Source organism: Rhinopithecus roxellana, chromosome 9 (genome assembly GCF_007565055.1).
Source record: "Rhinopithecus roxellana isolate Shanxi Qingling chromosome 9, ASM756505v1, whole genome shotgun sequence".
Lineage (NCBI taxonomy): Eukaryota > Metazoa > Chordata > Mammalia > Primates > Cercopithecidae > Rhinopithecus > Rhinopithecus roxellana.
Window position 1 is genome coordinate 38,056,000 of NC_044557.1, and position 17,088 is coordinate 38,073,087.

The following is a 17,088-nucleotide window of genomic DNA, read 5'->3' on the forward strand; positions in this document are numbered from 1 at the left end:
GTCAGAATCAAAATGGAGTTACTTGTGTTAAAAAAAAAAAAAAAAAAAAGAAAAAAGAAAAAAGAAAAAGAAAACCTGAAGAACAGCCAGGAAAGGTCATGAAGGGAGAGTTCTTATGCACAAATGCCTGACAACAAAACTATCACAAAAGACTGAAAAAAACACAACCTTGTACAAAGTCCATCACAATCTTACACACAAAAAATACTTCTTCGAGGACATATGCCCAGCAATGGCCTGTCCAATATTGGGCTGACACCACCCATGCTATTGATCTTTGCAGCCAAAGATAATTATCTCAGAGCCATTACATAATCCTCCTCTTTTTTCTTTTAAAAAGCTTTCTCTTTCTTTACCTCCCTGAATACACACAGTTTACTGTAGTATGCATATGCATTGCAATGCCCATTCCCAAATAGACATTATTTTCTTTTAGAAAGTCACCCTCTCTGTTTGCTATTTCTGATAGTACTCTGCTTCTTCCTATTTCTCCACTCTCATTTTCTCTTGAGTACGTATCAGTTTTTACTCCTACTGATTCACTGAAACTATTTAACATCACCAGTGATTCAAACACCACACGCTCTAGGTTTTACCCCTGCTTTTGACTGTTCCTTCTAAATTTCTTTTGGAGATAAAAGATAAATAGCAAGTGTTGGTGAGGATGTGGAGTAAAGGGAACACTGGTACGCTATTAGTGGGAATGCAAATTAGTACAATCCTTTCGGAAATCAGTAGGGAGGTTCCTCAAAAAATTGAAAACAGCGTTATCATATGACCCAGCAATCCTACCACTAGGTATATATTCAAAAACTATAAAAATCAGCATATCAAAGAGATATCTGCACCCCTTTGTTCATTTCAGCATTATTCACAATAGCCGATATATGAAATCAGTCTAAGTATCCATCAACAGATGAAAGAATAAACAAAATGTGGCACATATACACAATGCAGTACTAGTCAGCCTTCAAAAAGTAGGAAATCCTATCATTGGTGACAACACGGATAAACCTGACAGATACTATGTTAGGTGAAATAAGCCAGGCGCAGAAAGACAATTACTGCATTATCTTACTTACATGTGGACTCTAAAAATTCAAACTCATGGAAGCAGAGAATAGAATGATAGTTATCAGAGCCTGGGGGCTAGATGAATTAGGAAGATGTTAGTCAAATAATACAAAATTTCTGTTGAATGGGAGAAATAAACTCAGGAGATCTATTGTACGAATAATGACTATAATTCGTAATAATGTATTATATACCTAAAAATCGCTAAGAGTAGATTTTAAATGTTCTCACCACAATAAATGAGAAACGTGAGGTAATGGACATGTTAATTAGCCTTTCCACAATGTATACATAAATTAAAACATCATGTAGTATACCATAAATATGTACAATTTTTATTCATCAATTCAAAAACAAATACAATTTAAAATCAAAAAAAATAAATACATCTCTTTTGCCCCAGAGATTTTTTTTTATTCAACTCTCCTATTCTAAGGAAACTCTAGAGATTTCAATCTCCCCAGTCTTGGAATGTTGGAAAGCCCCAGAGCTCCATTCTTATTCTCTCTGTATTCATTCTCTATTTTCTCTCATCTGGTCACATGATCTTAAATACATCCTTTTGCCCCAAATGTATATCTATAACCCGAACCTCTCCCCTGAACTCCAAACCTATATATCCAACTGCCTACTTGATATCAACAATCGATGCCTAATAAGCATCTCAAGGTCAATATGTCCAAAATGAGCTCTTAAGATTCTTTCCAAAACAATTCCTTCACCTATAGTCTTCTGTATCTCACTGAAAGTAACTCTATCCTTCCAATCACTCTAGCTTAAAAACTCACCTCCCCCCTTTTTTTTCCCCCAACTCCTACATCTGGTCCTACCATCTGTGAATCCTATCAGCAGTACCTTCAAAATAAAATTAATCAAAAACTCAGGTATTTTTCATTATCCTCACTGTCCCCATTTTGATGCAACAATTGTCTCCCTTCTAGATTAGTTCAGTAACCTCCTAACTAGTCTCTCTCCTTCAGGCCCTATCGAATCAGCCTTTTTTCAACCCAGACAGATTATATTACTTTCATGCTGGAAACCTGCAAAGTGATCCAGCTCGCTCAAAGTCTTTACCATTACTTAAAAGATCCTACATGGTATGGCTCTCCATTACTTCACGTGTCTCCTCTCCGCCACTCATCCTCCCTCCAACCACACTGGCCCTCTGCAGTTCCCTGAACCCCTCAGGCACATTTCCACATCAGGACCTCGATGCTTGCTGGATCCTCTGCCTGGGATGTCCTTCTCCCAGACAGCTCCCTCACTTTATCCTTATCTTTATTCAAAATGTACCTTCTTAGTGAGGCTTCCCTGGCCACCTTATCATAGTTCAATATTCCCCAGCAATTTACATCTTTTTCCTCTTTGAGTTTTTGCACTTATCACTAGAACTATATTTGACTCCTGTGTTTTATTCATCTTGTTTCTCCCTCACTAGAGTGTAAGCTCCATGGGGACAGAAATTTTGTCCATTTTGTTCACATTGTACTCCCAATGCATGCATGAGAGAGTCAGGCTGTGTGTGTGCAAGTCACATAGTGCTCAGAAATGAGTTATTGAATGATTCATAAATGAAGGAATACAGATGTTTTTATGAAAACAATGAAGAGGGAGAATGGAGTTATCTTAAGAAAGAAAATGATAGCTTATTATTGGATACAATCATAATTTGTCTCTCATATTGTGAAGAATTCTACAACAATCCTTATTCTTACTGGTCTTTGAAGCTCCAACTCATGTTTCATCTTTTTCATGGCCTCTTCCCTGATAGACTTAGTACTCAGGGATTCTTGTCCTTGCCCATCTCCTGAACCCTTACAGTCAGCATTAACCACTTACCACTTAAAGGCCTTGTATGGTACATTAGCTGTACATGTGTATGTGTGTGGGTACACTTGCAAATTCTTTTTCCAGCCCAACTGTCATCTCTTTGAGAACATGACCCTTATCTTATACTTCTATGTATCCCTCTCTTCCCTCCACTGAGAACTCTTGTAATTCTGTGTATGTCTTTTATCTGTTTTTAATGGATACGAGGGGAACCAGAGCATCAAGATGTTTTTAAAAGTCAAGATTCACCAGGGTTCAGAGCGCTGGACACTCCTAGCAATCTACCAGGAGATACCAGTCTGAATAACAGGGGAAGGTAAGAATGGCAACATTAGGATTACAGTTTTTCTCTTTCTTTTTTTCTTCCCACTCCCCACCCCCGCCAATTATTATTCTTTTTTATTTTGGTAATATAACATAGATAAAATTTGCCATCTTAACTATTTTTAAGTACAGTTCAGTGGTATTAAGTGCATTCCCACGGTTGTGAACCATTATCCCCATCTCTTTCTTACATAAGCCTTTTTAGATGTCTGCTTCAGAAGCAAGTTAAAGATTTTCATATTCTTCCTTACATGGCACCACTACATCAGTGGCAACCCCTAAATTCCTGGGAGCCAAAGCTGCCCTTCATTTTTTGTTTTTGTGTTTGCTTGTTTGTTTTCTAAAGCTACCTCAGGACTTTAAGACACCATAATTACTGAAAAGGGATCCTGCCACTGGACATGCTAACTAGATAGGAATAGGCAAATATAGAAAACCATCAAAAAGTGTCAAGTAACAGCAAGCCTGGCAAATAACTTTTAAAACTGTGCCAAATAAAGTTAAAGATAACTTCAAGTAAGTTTACATGACCAAGAAAGCTTCACTGTAACAGTTTGTTTTCATTTCCCAAAGGTTATTTTATAAATTTATTACAAGTATTTCACAACAAGTAATTTTGTACAACAGAGGTTTTTCCCTCATCCTTGTCCATTTAACAGTTGTCCTGTATGATGAGTTACCTCATTCTATGTTCCCATTAATTGCACGCCAGGTTAAACCAAGTGAGGTTGCTGAGCAGTTATAACCAACCTCTTTACCTCTCCACTGGCCTCCAGCAAGCAGCATTTCCCCTTAATCTCTTATTCCTCTCCCTGTGAAACATTTTAATAGGTTTCTTTTGCTTTTTTGTTTTGTTTTGTTTTGTTTTGTTGAGACAGAGTCACTCTGTCACCCAGGCTGGAGTGCATTGGCGTGATCTCCGCTCACTGCAACCTCCACCTCCTGGGTTCAAGCAATTCTCCTGCCTCAGTCTCCTGAGTAGCTGGGATTACAGGCGTGTGCCACCATGCCTGGCTAATTTTTATACTCTTAGCAGAGACAGGGTTTCACTATGTTGGCCAGGCAGGTCTCGAACCGCTGACCTCAAGTGATCACTTGCCTCGGCCTCCCAAAGTGCTGGGATCACAGGCGTGAGCCAAGGCGGCTGGCCTCAATAGGTTTCTGTTTTCTGTTTTTTGTTTTTTGACGGAGTCTAGCTCTGTCGTCAGGTTAGAGTGCAGTGGCATGATCTCGGCTCACTGCAACCTCCGCCTTCCAGGTTCAAGTGATTCTCCTGCCTCAGCCTCCTGAGTAGCTGGGATTACAGGCGCCCGCCACCACACCCAGCTAATTTTTGTATTTTTAGTAGAGACGGGGATTTCACCATGTTGGTCAGGCTGGTCTCGAACTCCTGACCTTGTGATCTGCCCACCTCAGCTTCCCAAAGTGCTGGGATTACAGGCAGGAGCCACCACGCCCAGCCCTCAAGAGGTTTTTTAAAAAACAAACTCATAAGTTATTTATTAAATACATACATGTAAGTCCAGAAGAAGGCACCGGGAAAAGATATTACCTGTGTAGTACAAATTTGCTGTCCAGGGCAGTCCTCCTCAGGAAGCCATATTTGCAGCACTTCAAAGCAAAGACTTTGAGCCATGCAGGCTTCAGTTCCCATCCTGATCCCTCCACTCATGAGCTGCACAACTCAGGAAAGACGCCATATCTCTGAACTTCACCTCCAGACACTGGAAAATGGAGTGTAATAGCAGTAGTTACTTCTCATGATGTTTGTAAAGGTTAAATGCAATAGGTGCAACTGTAGCTCTAAGTTCTGTGCCCATACACAGTAAAATGTTTGATAAGAATTCATGAAGCATACTAATAAATAATTATTAGTATTATTATTATGTAACAGGAAGAAAAAGGAGCAGCAATATAAAAATCAATCATTACTCTTGAAGTGGGGAGAATAAATTTTAAACTGCACCCCTTCACTAACAAACTGTGAGTAGGAAAAAAAACTGCTTAAGAATTTGATCACAGTCTGGGCAACACAGTGAGATTCTGTCTCTACAAAAAATTTAAAAATTAGCCAGGTGCGGTGGTGCATGTCTGTAGTCCTACCTTCTCAAGAGGCTAAGGTAAGAGGATCCCGTGAGCCCAGGAGTTCAATGTTGCAGTGAGCCATGATCATGCCACTGCACTCCAGCCTAGGCGACAGGGTGAGACTCTGTATCCAAAGGGGAAAACAAAACAAAAAAAAGATCATCAAGAATTTGATTTTCTTTCTCCAAAAATCAAAGCTTTTACCAGTTCTTCATATCGCATTTCCTGAGGACCAGGATAGAGAATAACCTAGCGACAGAGTTGCAAGCTATGAAAGGGGAGGCCTGGAGTTCATCCTGATTGGCAGGTTGAAATGAGCCTAGATTACTGAATGAAAGAGCAGGAATTTGGGGAGTTGCCTCTGGGTAACTCCAAGGATGCAGGACCCTGGAAACTGAGGAGAGGGAGATGATGAGCTCTCCGGCTACTGAAGAAAGGCCAGCAATATTAAGACAATTTAGGGCCCTTAGCCAGACTGTAGTCAGTAAAATGTGCCCTGTGATGGAAAGTGGTTAGTAAACTGTGTTTGGAGAAAGCGTGTCTCCTGTCAACTTTGACTTCCTTGTTCTGAGCTGTAATCATTCTGTGATCCCTAGACCTTCTTTTTTTTTTTTTTTTTTTGGAGACAGAGTCTGGCTCTGTTGCCCTGGCTGGAGTCCAGTGGCACAGTCTCGACTCACTGCAACCTCTGCCTCCTGGGTTCAAGCAATTCTCCTGCCTCAGCCTCCTGAGTAGACGGTATTACAGGCATGTGCCACCTCGCCTGGCTAATTTTTTTTTTTTTTTTTTTTTTTTTAGTAGAGACAGTGTTTCACCATATTGGTCAGGCTGGTCTTGAACTCCTAGCCTCAGGAATTCAAGAACTCGGCCGCCCAAAGTGTTGGGATTACAGGTGTGAGCCACCATGCCCAGCCTAATTTTTGTATTTTTAGTAGAGACGAGGTTTCACCATGTTGGCCAGACTGGTCTCAAACTCCTGACCTCAAGTGATCCGCCTGCCTCAGACTCCAAAAGTTCTGGGATTACAGGCATGAGCCACCACACCCAGCCCCTACAACCTTCGTTAATAGTCTGTTGTGCACATTGCCTTGTCGGTGGTGCATGAGGCAATGGGGAAGCAGGCGCTGGGGCCAATCTGGGGTCATGTGGGCAGGGAAAAGCCAGGAGCCAAAGGGCAGGAGATTGGTGAGGAGAAAATGAAATAAAAGAGTTAATATGAATTATGAGTTTGAAAGACAGGAGAGAATAGAAGCTCTAACAGGAATCCTAGAAAGTACTGGAGAGGGCACTAGACCGACAACATGGGATGGGATGAAAGCTTCAGTTATGCTGTTTGGAACAGATGTTAAAGAAAAATATGAAAGCTGGAGAACTCAGGGATACTATGATTACAATGGTTAATTCACATATCTGCTACTAACTTAAAATTTTATGTAACTGTTCACTTATATTTGGTCAGATCTAATTACAAAATGTTAGCTAAGAATCATCAGCTAGGAAGTTAAAATTTACAAGGATATTTTACTTAAAACATGTGGACATGGTGATTATTTGATCAAAACTCTTACATTTAAATAAGTGCAAAAGTACAAATCAGTAACTATTTTAAAAGATCATATAATATATTGAAAGCATGCCAGGCGTGGTGGCTCACACCTATAATCCCAGCCCTTGGGGAGGCTGAGGCTGGAGGATCGCTTTAGCCCAGGAGTTCGAGACCAACTTGGGCAAGTCTCTACAAAATTTAAAAATTAGCCAGGCATGGTGGTGTGCGCCTGTAGTCCCAGCTACTGAAGAAGCTGAGGCAGAAAGATCACTTGAGCCCAGGAATTCGAGGCAGTGAGTTGTGATCATGCCCCCACACTCCAGCCTGGGCAATAGAAAGACCTTGGCTCAAAAAAATAAAATAAAAACTAATATGTATTCATGTGTGTGTATATACATGTATTTTTATATGTGTGTGTGTGTGTGTGTGTGTATGTATATAGAAAGAGAGAGAGAAAAAGCAAAATTCATGTAGGAATCAGCCTAAGCCAATGCAAATTCCAGTTTTGCTGCTTTGTGTGAGTTGGAAAACTCACTTAAGTTGGCAAATTTCCATGAGTCTTATCTGTCAGTGAGGACAAGGAAGCCCTGGTCTGTCAGGCTGGACATATACAACCCTCACACCTGACCCCACCATTCATTCATCAGTGGGCTCCCTCCATTACTGAAGCTGCCATCTCTCCAGCCCTCTTGGATTTTTTTGGACTCTCTAAAATCCTCTGTGGATTTTTTTTGGCTTGAACATCCCCTAAGAGTCTGGGCCTGGCTCATTCATTCAGTTTCTGCAGCTCCTTCACTCCACCCCCCCGCCTGCCTTGGACGTGGACTTCCTACTGCAGACACCATTCCTTCCACTGCACCTGCTCATGCCCAAGAAGCCTAGCCTCAGGAAGTAGACAAGATTTTGACAATAACACCCACCACTAGGCTCCCATCATAATCAAATGAAATCATGTCTACAGAAGTTTTGTATAAAAATAAGGCTTTAGAACATGATTTTTGTATTAGTCGTCACAAAAAGATGCCTAAATACCCCATGTTTTATATTAAGTCCTTCCAGCTTGGATTTAAATATATATATGCTAATCTAGATAGTGTGCTTTCAGTTGCTATTTCTCTTGTGATGACATTCTCAACAGAATACTCCTTAACTGAGATTTTAGCACCTTAGTCCAGGACATAAGTTCTACTAGATGATTCCAGGTGCCAAGTCATTTGGTAGCTGTAACTGAGCAACCCAGCATTCCTGAGGTTTGTGTAAAGTTGATGCACTGGGGTATTCTAAGTAAGAAACAGAATTTTGCCAATCATTGAAAGTTAAAATAGCTGAGCATGGTGGCTTATGCCTGTAATCCCAGCATTTTGGGAGGCTAAAGGAGGCGGATCACTTGAGCCTAAGAGTTTAAGACCAGTCTGGGAAACATGTCAAAACCCTGTCTCTATAAAAAACACAAAAATTAGCAGGGCATGGTGGCACATGCCTGTGGTCCCAGCTACTCAGAAGGCTGCATTAGGAGGATTATTTGAGCCCCAGGAGGTGGAGGCTATGGTGAACTGAGATCCCACCATTGCACTCCTACCTGGGTGATAGAGTGAGACTGTCTCAAAAAAAAAAAAAAAAAAAAAAAGGTTAAAATTATTTTAAGATTGTCAAGAAATTTAGTATTAAATTCATTACTGGAAAAAGAAATAGTCAACATAACATTTGTAGAGGGCAATTGCAAGCACTTTCGGGAAACTAAGTCCATTCACACAGACTCTGGTTTCATTAAGGCTGTCTTTCCTACCCAAACACTGTCCCATCTGTCAACTACAGTCACTGGCTAACTCAGCCACAAAAGCTCCCTGTCATTTCTGGACAGGATTCCGACAGCTTCCAGAGCATCAATTCTGTCACTAACACTTATTTCTCTCCAACCTACATAAGATTATATTAACTCAACCAGGCTAGAGACCTTCTTGTTCTGTTAAGATCAACCTTTAGGCCAGACCTGTCCTCACTCTGAGTTTTTCTGCAGGGTCCACTTCAAGGCCTCTCCTTCCTGCTCCCTTTCAGCTGCCTCAGTCAGTGACTCAGTTCATGGTAGTCACGCTCAAGAACACACAAAAAAATGTTTCCCTCGGTTAACACTCCATTAGCTTTGGAGGTGAATGACTTTAGAGGTGTGCTTCTGCTAAATTATAACTGGCACATTCAGGTCAATTTCCCTCCTCTGTCTATTCTGACATGTTTCTCTCTGGGGCAGTAAGAACTGCCACTTCTCTCCCGGAACCACCCGCTGTGTAGAGAATTCCTCAGCCAGGTGACTGCCGGAGCTGCCCAGGTGGGGCAGCATTCCAAACTATCTCCCTTGAAGAACACTCATACTTCCAAGTGTCCCTCATGTATGTCATGAAAACTCACACAACACTGAAGGTGCGTCATGGTTATTTTCCACACAGAGGATATCCCAGAACCTTTTGCTGATTTCTGTAGAAATAACACAATATGCGTTAGTGTTTGCTAATAATAATTAAGCTCAGTGAACTAGTCCATGTAGGATATCATGCAAAATTGACTGAACTTGGAAACTAACTGGAAATGGAGGTGAGAGAGGTTTTACATAAGGTTGAGTAGAGTGAGGAGGAGGGTGGTGAAGCCTTTACGTGAAAATGGAATTTCAGGAGTGGGAGCAGGATGGGAGAGGGATTGAAAGGTGGAGGAGCAGGGAATGAAATTGATTTTAGATACGTTGTGTTTGAGATACCTACAAAATGAGAATTGAGAACTGAAATGTAAAAGAACGGTAGAGGCTGGAGAAACTGATTTGAGAATGATCATTGTAACAGATTATTCCTGAAGCCAGGGAAGTAGTTAAGAATTGCAGAAAAAAGAAGACAGAGGAAGAAAAGAGAAAGCTAATCTGTAAGACATGTTGCCATGCTTCTTTTGTCTGTCCCCTTTTGGGCACACGTCTATTTATGGAAGAATGAGTAAGTGTTGTGACTAGAGAGAGCTTAGGATGGATGGAGAGACAGAGCACAATACAAGAACAAGACTGAGGAGGACACATTTCAGTTAAGGAAGTCCTTATTTTCTCAGCTTTATCATTAGAAGTTAAGCCATTCTCTTAACACCAACCAGGAATTCAGTAGTAAATTAATTCCCAGAATATGAATCAGTCAGCATAGCAATTGTGGAGAGAAATTGCAAGCACTTTATGCTAAGTCTACTCTCATACCCAGTAAAGTACACAAGTTCTGCTAAAAGTCTCTGCATCACCCAGGCCCCCACAAACTTACTTATTCACACTGGACAAGGAAGCTTAGTAATCTACTAGACAGATCCAGAAAACAAAACTCTATTCTATCTGTGGTTAGACAATAAAAACCCAATTTACTTTTTTTCTACAAGATCTCAGAAAAGTCCACCTAAAATTTTGCATGCAAGCATTGATTTGTTCAATCAAAATCATTATTTTCCCCATGATAACAAAATCTAGATTGGAAATGTTAACTTTCACTTTAAAGTTATTCAACTGTACTCGATACTAGCACCGAAGAATGTGGTTTCTACCTGCTATATGTCAGTCATACTGTAAACTTCCAGAATTATAACAGTATTATGTCTAGGTTAAGTCTGTACTTGCATTGCCCAATAAAAAACACAGATTACTGGTTCAGTTTCTGCTTCATCTCACTGGACACTCAAGGATCTCCCACATGGAATTTTTGCCAAGCCCTACAACAATTCGGTAGAGTCTCACTGAAAATTGCTATTCTGTGCATCTCCTTTTGTTAACGTGACTATAACAGAAAAGAAGAGAATGAAATACAGGCCCATGCCAGGCGCAATGGCTCACGCTTGTTATCCCAGCACTTTGGGAGGCTGAGGCGAGTGGATCACCTAAGGTCAGGAGTTCAAGTCCAGCCTGGCCAACATAATGAAACCCCATCTCTACTAAAAATAAAAAATTAGCCAGACATGGTGGTGGGCTCCTGTAATCTCAGCTACTCAGGAGGCTGAGGTGAGAGGATCACTTGAGACCAGGAGGTTGAGGTTGAAGTGAACTGAGATTGTGCCACTGCATTCCAGCCTGGGTGACAAAGTGAGACCCTGTCTCAAAAAAAACAAAAGAAAAGAAATACAGGCATCAGATATATCATCTTCTCTCTCCTTGAATCTGATCCACTCACACTCCCAGATATTCTTATTGGGCTGGTCTGTTGTTAATAGTTTCAGGCTCAGCTGTTTAGCATAGAGACTCCCAAGCACAACTCTTTTTTTCTCTCTCTCTCACACAACCTGATGATGGACAGTCCTGAAAGTCAACAGCTCTGCTCCCTGAGATCATCCAGGGACCCACATTCTTTCTACCTTCTTGTCCCCACTGTATCCAAAAGCTGCTGTTTACATCCCCATTTTCAAAGCTAGCTAACCACCACCATGGCCTGCAAAAGAAGGAAGTAGAAAGTGGAGGTAGCACATTTTACTTCTGCTCACCCTCCACTGGCCAGAGGTTAGGAAATATAGTCCCTAACCGGACACTGTGCTCACTGAAATTAATAGGTATATAGGGGTTTTTTAACTGAAGGAAGAAGGAGAGAATGGACTTTGGGAGACAATGAGCAGTCTCTACAGCAGCTAGTTCAGATTTAGGCTTAGAAATGCCAGGCTCAGCTGGGCACGGTGGCTCACACCTGTAATCCCAGCACTTCAGGAGGCCAAGGTGGGTGGTTCGCTTGAGCCCAGGAATTCGAGACCAGACTGGGCAACATGGCAAAACCCCATCTCTGCAAAAAATACAAAACTTATCTGGGCACAGTGACACACACCTGTAGCCCCAAGTGAGAATCGCACCTCAGCCCCCTTACCCCTGAGAACAGGGGCCCGAGTACAGAGGACAGGGGTCCAAGTACAGGGGTCAGTGGGCCAAATACAGAGGTCAAGGGGCTGAGTACATGGTTCAGGGGGCCAAGTACAGTGGTCAGGGGGCCGAGGTGCGAGGATCACTTGAGCCCTGGAGGCAGAGGTTACAGTGAGCTAAGATTGCACCACTGCACTCCAGCCTAGGTGACAGAGTGAGAACCTGTCTCAAAATTAAAAGAAAATGCCAGGCTCACCCAGTCAGATCACAAAGACATAGACATTTTTCATGTGAGATCTCTGAGAAGCCTCAGCTATGGGTGCAGTATTAATCATGTCTCCAGGAAAGATATTATGTCTCAGGTATTGTGCCAAACACTTTATATACATGAGCCCATATAACCCTCACAGCAAACATGTGATATGGATACCACCGTTCTCATTTTAGGGATATGAAAAAATGTATTTAGAGTAGTAAGGCAACTTTCCCAAGCTCAGACAGCTACGTGACAGCATCAGAGGATAGGGTAAAGGGAGAAATAAACTAGACAATTGGGCAAAGCTTCAAGCTAAAAGGAATGGGATTGAAAGTAAGGATCCATGAGGTACTGGAGTGTGGACCAGGAACCAAGAACAATGGCAGAAGGTCATTCAGCTTGGATGACCTATGATGCTAGAATTAAATAAATAAGCCCTGGACTGCTTCTCACTAAGACACTGAGCAAGGGATGTGCTTACCCTGGGGCCCACCAAACCCTGAATCTAGTAGTAACTCACCTCTTTTGCCCCAGCTCACTGGATGGGGAAACTCCTGTATGGTGCTATAATTAGTTTCCTCGTTTCAGGACCAGGAAGGGACTCTGCCCCTCTTCAGTCATGCAGCACATGTATTGGTGCCATCCTTTGATCAGACCTTGGGAATGTAGAGGTAAACAAGAACAAAATCATTCCTTCTCTCACAGGATGCATGGAAGAGAAAGCAGACACTAGATATTGTGCCCACAATAATGGGTAGCAAATGTTGTGGTAGGGAAAATGCCAACTGATGAGGGCCATGGCCTTTCTGATGTGAAGAGAGAGGTGCCCTTCAACAGGAGGGAGGGGGCCATTCACAACCAGGAGGGAGGGATTCTTTCACAACCAGGAGGGAGAAGCCCATTCATAACCAGGAGGGAGGGGTCCATTCACAACCAGGAGAGAGGGGTGCATTCATCACCAGGAGAGAGGGGCCCATTCACAACCAGAAGGGAGGGGCACTTCATCAGGACAGAGGGGCCCATTTATAACAAGGAGGGAAGGGGCTCATCCACAACCAGGAGGGAAGGCCCATTCTTTCCAGAGAACTAAAGGAGAATGGTTTAAGCAACTGGCCAGGAAGACTGTGAAGACTGAGAACAAGGATGAGCTGACATAATAACCAGAGAAGTATTCTGTTGTATAGACCACAGAACACAAGTACTGCTGCTTTAAGTCACTGTTCTGTGGTTGCAAAAAGAAGATGACATAAGAGTTTTTAAAAGGACCCAATAATCAAATTATTGTACTGTTGACTTTCTTCTTGAAACCTCATTTCCAAAATCCTGACTCTGATTTATTTTAATTTGATCTTTTATCAAGGACTATCTTTTTCTGGCGACCCTTGGCTCCCTGGTATTGATGCTTTCATTTAATCCCTTCGCCTTCACTGATCTGACTCCTTTCCCCTATCACTTTTTCCTGGGGCAACCAGTGCTTATGGCAGACAACATCATCTAAGTAAACAGTTGCTACAAAATGTTAGTGACAATCACTACTGCTAATGAAAGTAAACTACAAGAATATTTGTATCATCAGTCTAACGGTCAGAGGTGTTCGAACAAGTGCAACTCCATTTTGAATAGGGGCTGGATAAAATAAGGCTGAGACCTACTGGGCTACATTCCCAGAGGGTTAAACATCCTAAGTCACAGGATAAGATAGGAGGTCGGCACAAGATACAGGTCATGAAGACCTTCTGATAAAACAGGTTGCAGTAAAGAAGCTGGCCAAAACCCACCAAAAGCAAGATGGCGATGAGAGTGACCTCTGCTCTCCTCACTGCTATACTCCCACTAGCACCATGACAGTTTACAAATGCCATGGCAGCATCAAGAAGTTACCCTATATGACCTAAAAAGGGAGGCATAAATAATCCACCCCTCGTTTAACGTATAGTAAAGAAATAACCATAAAAATGGGCAACCTGGGCCAGGCGCAGTGGCTCACACCTGTAATCCCAGCACGTTGGGAGCCTGAGGCGGGTGGATCACCTGAGGTCAGCAGTTTCAGACCAGCCTGGCCAACACAGTGAAACCTCATCTCTACTAAAAATACAAAAATCAGCCAGGCGTGGTGGTGGATGCCTGTAATCCCAGCTACTCAGGAGGCTGAGGCAGGAGAATCACTTGAACCCGGGAGGTGGAGGTTGCAGGGAGCCGAGATCACGCCACTGAACTCCAGCCTGGTGACAGAGTGACACTCCGTCTCAAAAAAAAAAAGGGGGGCAACCTGCAGCACTCAAGCTGCTCTGCTTATGGAGTACCCATTCTTTTATTCCTTTACTTTCTTAATAAACTTACTTTCACTTTATGGACTTGCCTGAAATTCTTTCTCGCATGAGATCCAATAACCCTCTTCTGGGGTCTGGACTGGGACCTTTTTCCGGTGACACAACTATAACACTCCTTGAGCACTTTCAGTTTAAAGTATCTTTCCCACATGTTCTTAGGATCAGAAACATACACTATTGTAAAGGAGAATTAAGTGACATAATAAACAGTGTTGGTGTCATTACCCACACGAGCTAAGACTGCAGACTGTTAGGTAAAGAATGGGGAAGGCAGCCAGGCACGGTGGCTCACACCTATAATCCCAACACTTTGGGAGGCCAAAGCGGATGGATCATTTGAGGTCAGGAATTCAAGACCAGCCTGGCCAACATGGTGAAAACCCATCTCTACTAAAAATACAAAACATTAGCCTAGCGTGGTGACGGGCGCCTGTAATCTCAGCTACTCAGGAGGCTGAGGCAGGAGACTCGCTTGTACCCAGGAGGCAGAGGTCGCAGTGAGCCAAGATGACGCCACTGCACTCTAGCCTGGGCGACAGAGCAAGACTCCATCTTCAAAAAAAAGAAAAAAAAAAAGAAGAAGAACGGGGAAGGCTACACAGTGTGTGTCCTGGAGTGTAGACCCTCATTATTGAGTAGGTCCAGAATTAACTCAGTTGAAAGAACAATGACAGAACAAAAAAAATCGCTTGGCAAAAAGTAAAAAACAGCAAAAAATTTAAGAAGCTGTGTTTGCAACTTCAGAGGGTGCTAAGATTTGAATATTTGCCACCTCCAAAAACTCACGTTAAAATTTAATCTCCAATTGTCAGTTTTATCAGACTGGGCTTTTATCATGATTGAGCCATGAGGGGTCTGCTCTCTTGAATGGATTTGTCCATTCATGGATTAATGGGCATCGTGGGAGTAGGACTGGTGGCTTTATAGGAAGAAGAAGAGAGACAAGAACCAGCACTCTCAACGCCTCACCATGCGATGCTCTGCACCACCTTGAGACTCTGCACAGAGTCCCCACAAGCAGAAAGCCCTCACCAGATGTAGCCCCTTCACCTTGGACTTCTCAGCCTCCATAATTGTAAGAAATAAATTTCTTTACTTTGTAATTTACCCAGTCTCAGGTATTCTGTTATAAGCAACAGAAAATGGGCTAAAACAGAGGAGTAAGTTCTCCATTTTGGGGTACTTTATACCTCAGACTGTGTTGCTGTATACACTGCAAATACTTCATCCCACAAGTACTTATTGAATACCTACTACGTACCACACCATCTGATGGGTACTGAAAATAACACAGAAACAGATGCAGTTCTTGCCATGTGGACAGGTAGACATTCAAATAAATCTATGATCATAAACTGTGATAAAGTCTATGGAGGAAAGTTAAAGTTTGATGAACAGTTTGAAATGACAGTAATTTAGATTAAGAAGCCAGGGAAAGCATCTATGGAGAAAACATTGAAGCCCAAAATAAATAGGAACAGGCCAGCAAAGTGACAGGAAGTGAGAATGGCGGAGAGCACTGAACACAGGTAAACACAGAATTAGACGGTCTGGGCTCCCGTACTCCCGTAGAGGGGAGCAAGGCTCCTGTATTCTGCAGCACCTTCGCTCCCTGGGCTGCAGCAACCCAAGAAGGCTATAAAAGATCCTTTTCTAGGCCGGGCACAGTGACTCACACCTGTAATCCCAGCACTTTGGGAGGCCAAGGCTGGTGGATTACCTGAGGTCAGGAGTTCGAGACCAGCCTGGCCAACACGGGGAAACCTCATCTCTACTAAAAATACAAAAAAAAAAAAAAAAAAAATTAGCCGGGCATGGTGGTGCATGCCTGTAGTCACAGGTACTCCAGAGGCTGAGGCAGGAGAATCGCTTGAACCTGAGAGAGGGAGGTTGCAGTGAGCCAAGATCGCACCATTGCACTCCAGTCTGGACCACAGAGCAAGACTCTGTCTCAAAAAGAAAAAAAATTAGCTGGGTAGGGTGGCATGCACCTGTAGGCCTAGCTACTCAGGAGGCTGAGGCAGGAGAAACACTTGTACCCAGGAGACGAAGGTTGCAGTGAGCCGAGAGCACGCCACTGCACTCCAGCCTGGGCAACAGAGTAAGACTCCATCTCAAAAAGACAAAAGATCTGCTTCTCAACTCAGGTCACCAGACCTTCAGAGGTAGGTTGTTCTCTGCCTTTAGAGCCAAGATAGGAGGGAAGAAGCTACAGACAGTTTGAATTCTAACTGCGAGGTTGTCACTAAGTCAATCCTTAAACTCTCAGGTAGAATTAATCGTTAGATATTCTGACTTCCCATAATGTTTTGACTGCATTTTTCTGTCTCACTGCTGCTATATTATAATTACATCTTTACACATTTTTCTCCATTTTAGCTTTTGAGGTTATAGAGCACAGAAATATGTTACTTCTATTTATACCCCTGGAGTCTAGCACACTGCCTGGAAAAGAGTAGCTGCTCTATAGATGTAAAATAAATAAATGCATGAAAAAACACATTAATTCATCAATCAGTTGTTAGGCTCTATAGAATTTTTTTATAATTTGAGTTGATATAGGTTTACATACATTATGTATTTTTATGTGAAAGTGTCTAAAGATAACAGTTTAATAAGAAATAGCTTCTTTATTGAATGTTTCTCAAAATCTTAATGAAAGAAAAGAAAATGGAAAAATATGCTCACCCAACCATTGGGTATGCTACTAGTTATTTTCTTAAAGAAATATCAGTGCAGACCGGGCACGGTGGCTCATGCCTGTGATCCCAGCACTTTGGGAGGCCAAGGCGGGTGG

The 17,088-nt window shown here is 42.3% G+C and overlaps 1 long non-coding RNA gene across 1 annotated transcript in view; it reads right to left on the bottom strand.

Annotated features, from left to right (window-relative positions):
• Positions 1-10,545: 10,545 nt before the first annotated feature.
• Positions 10,546-17,088, bottom strand: part of LOC104668786 — a 30,476-nt gene continuing 23,933 nt past the window's right edge. The window contains exons 2-3 of the long non-coding RNA XR_748888.2: positions 12,482-12,617; positions 10,546-10,954 (exon numbers count right to left, since the gene is read on the bottom strand). This is a non-coding gene — a long non-coding RNA (uncharacterized LOC104668786). The remainder of the gene's footprint in view (positions 10,955-12,481; positions 12,618-17,088) is intronic.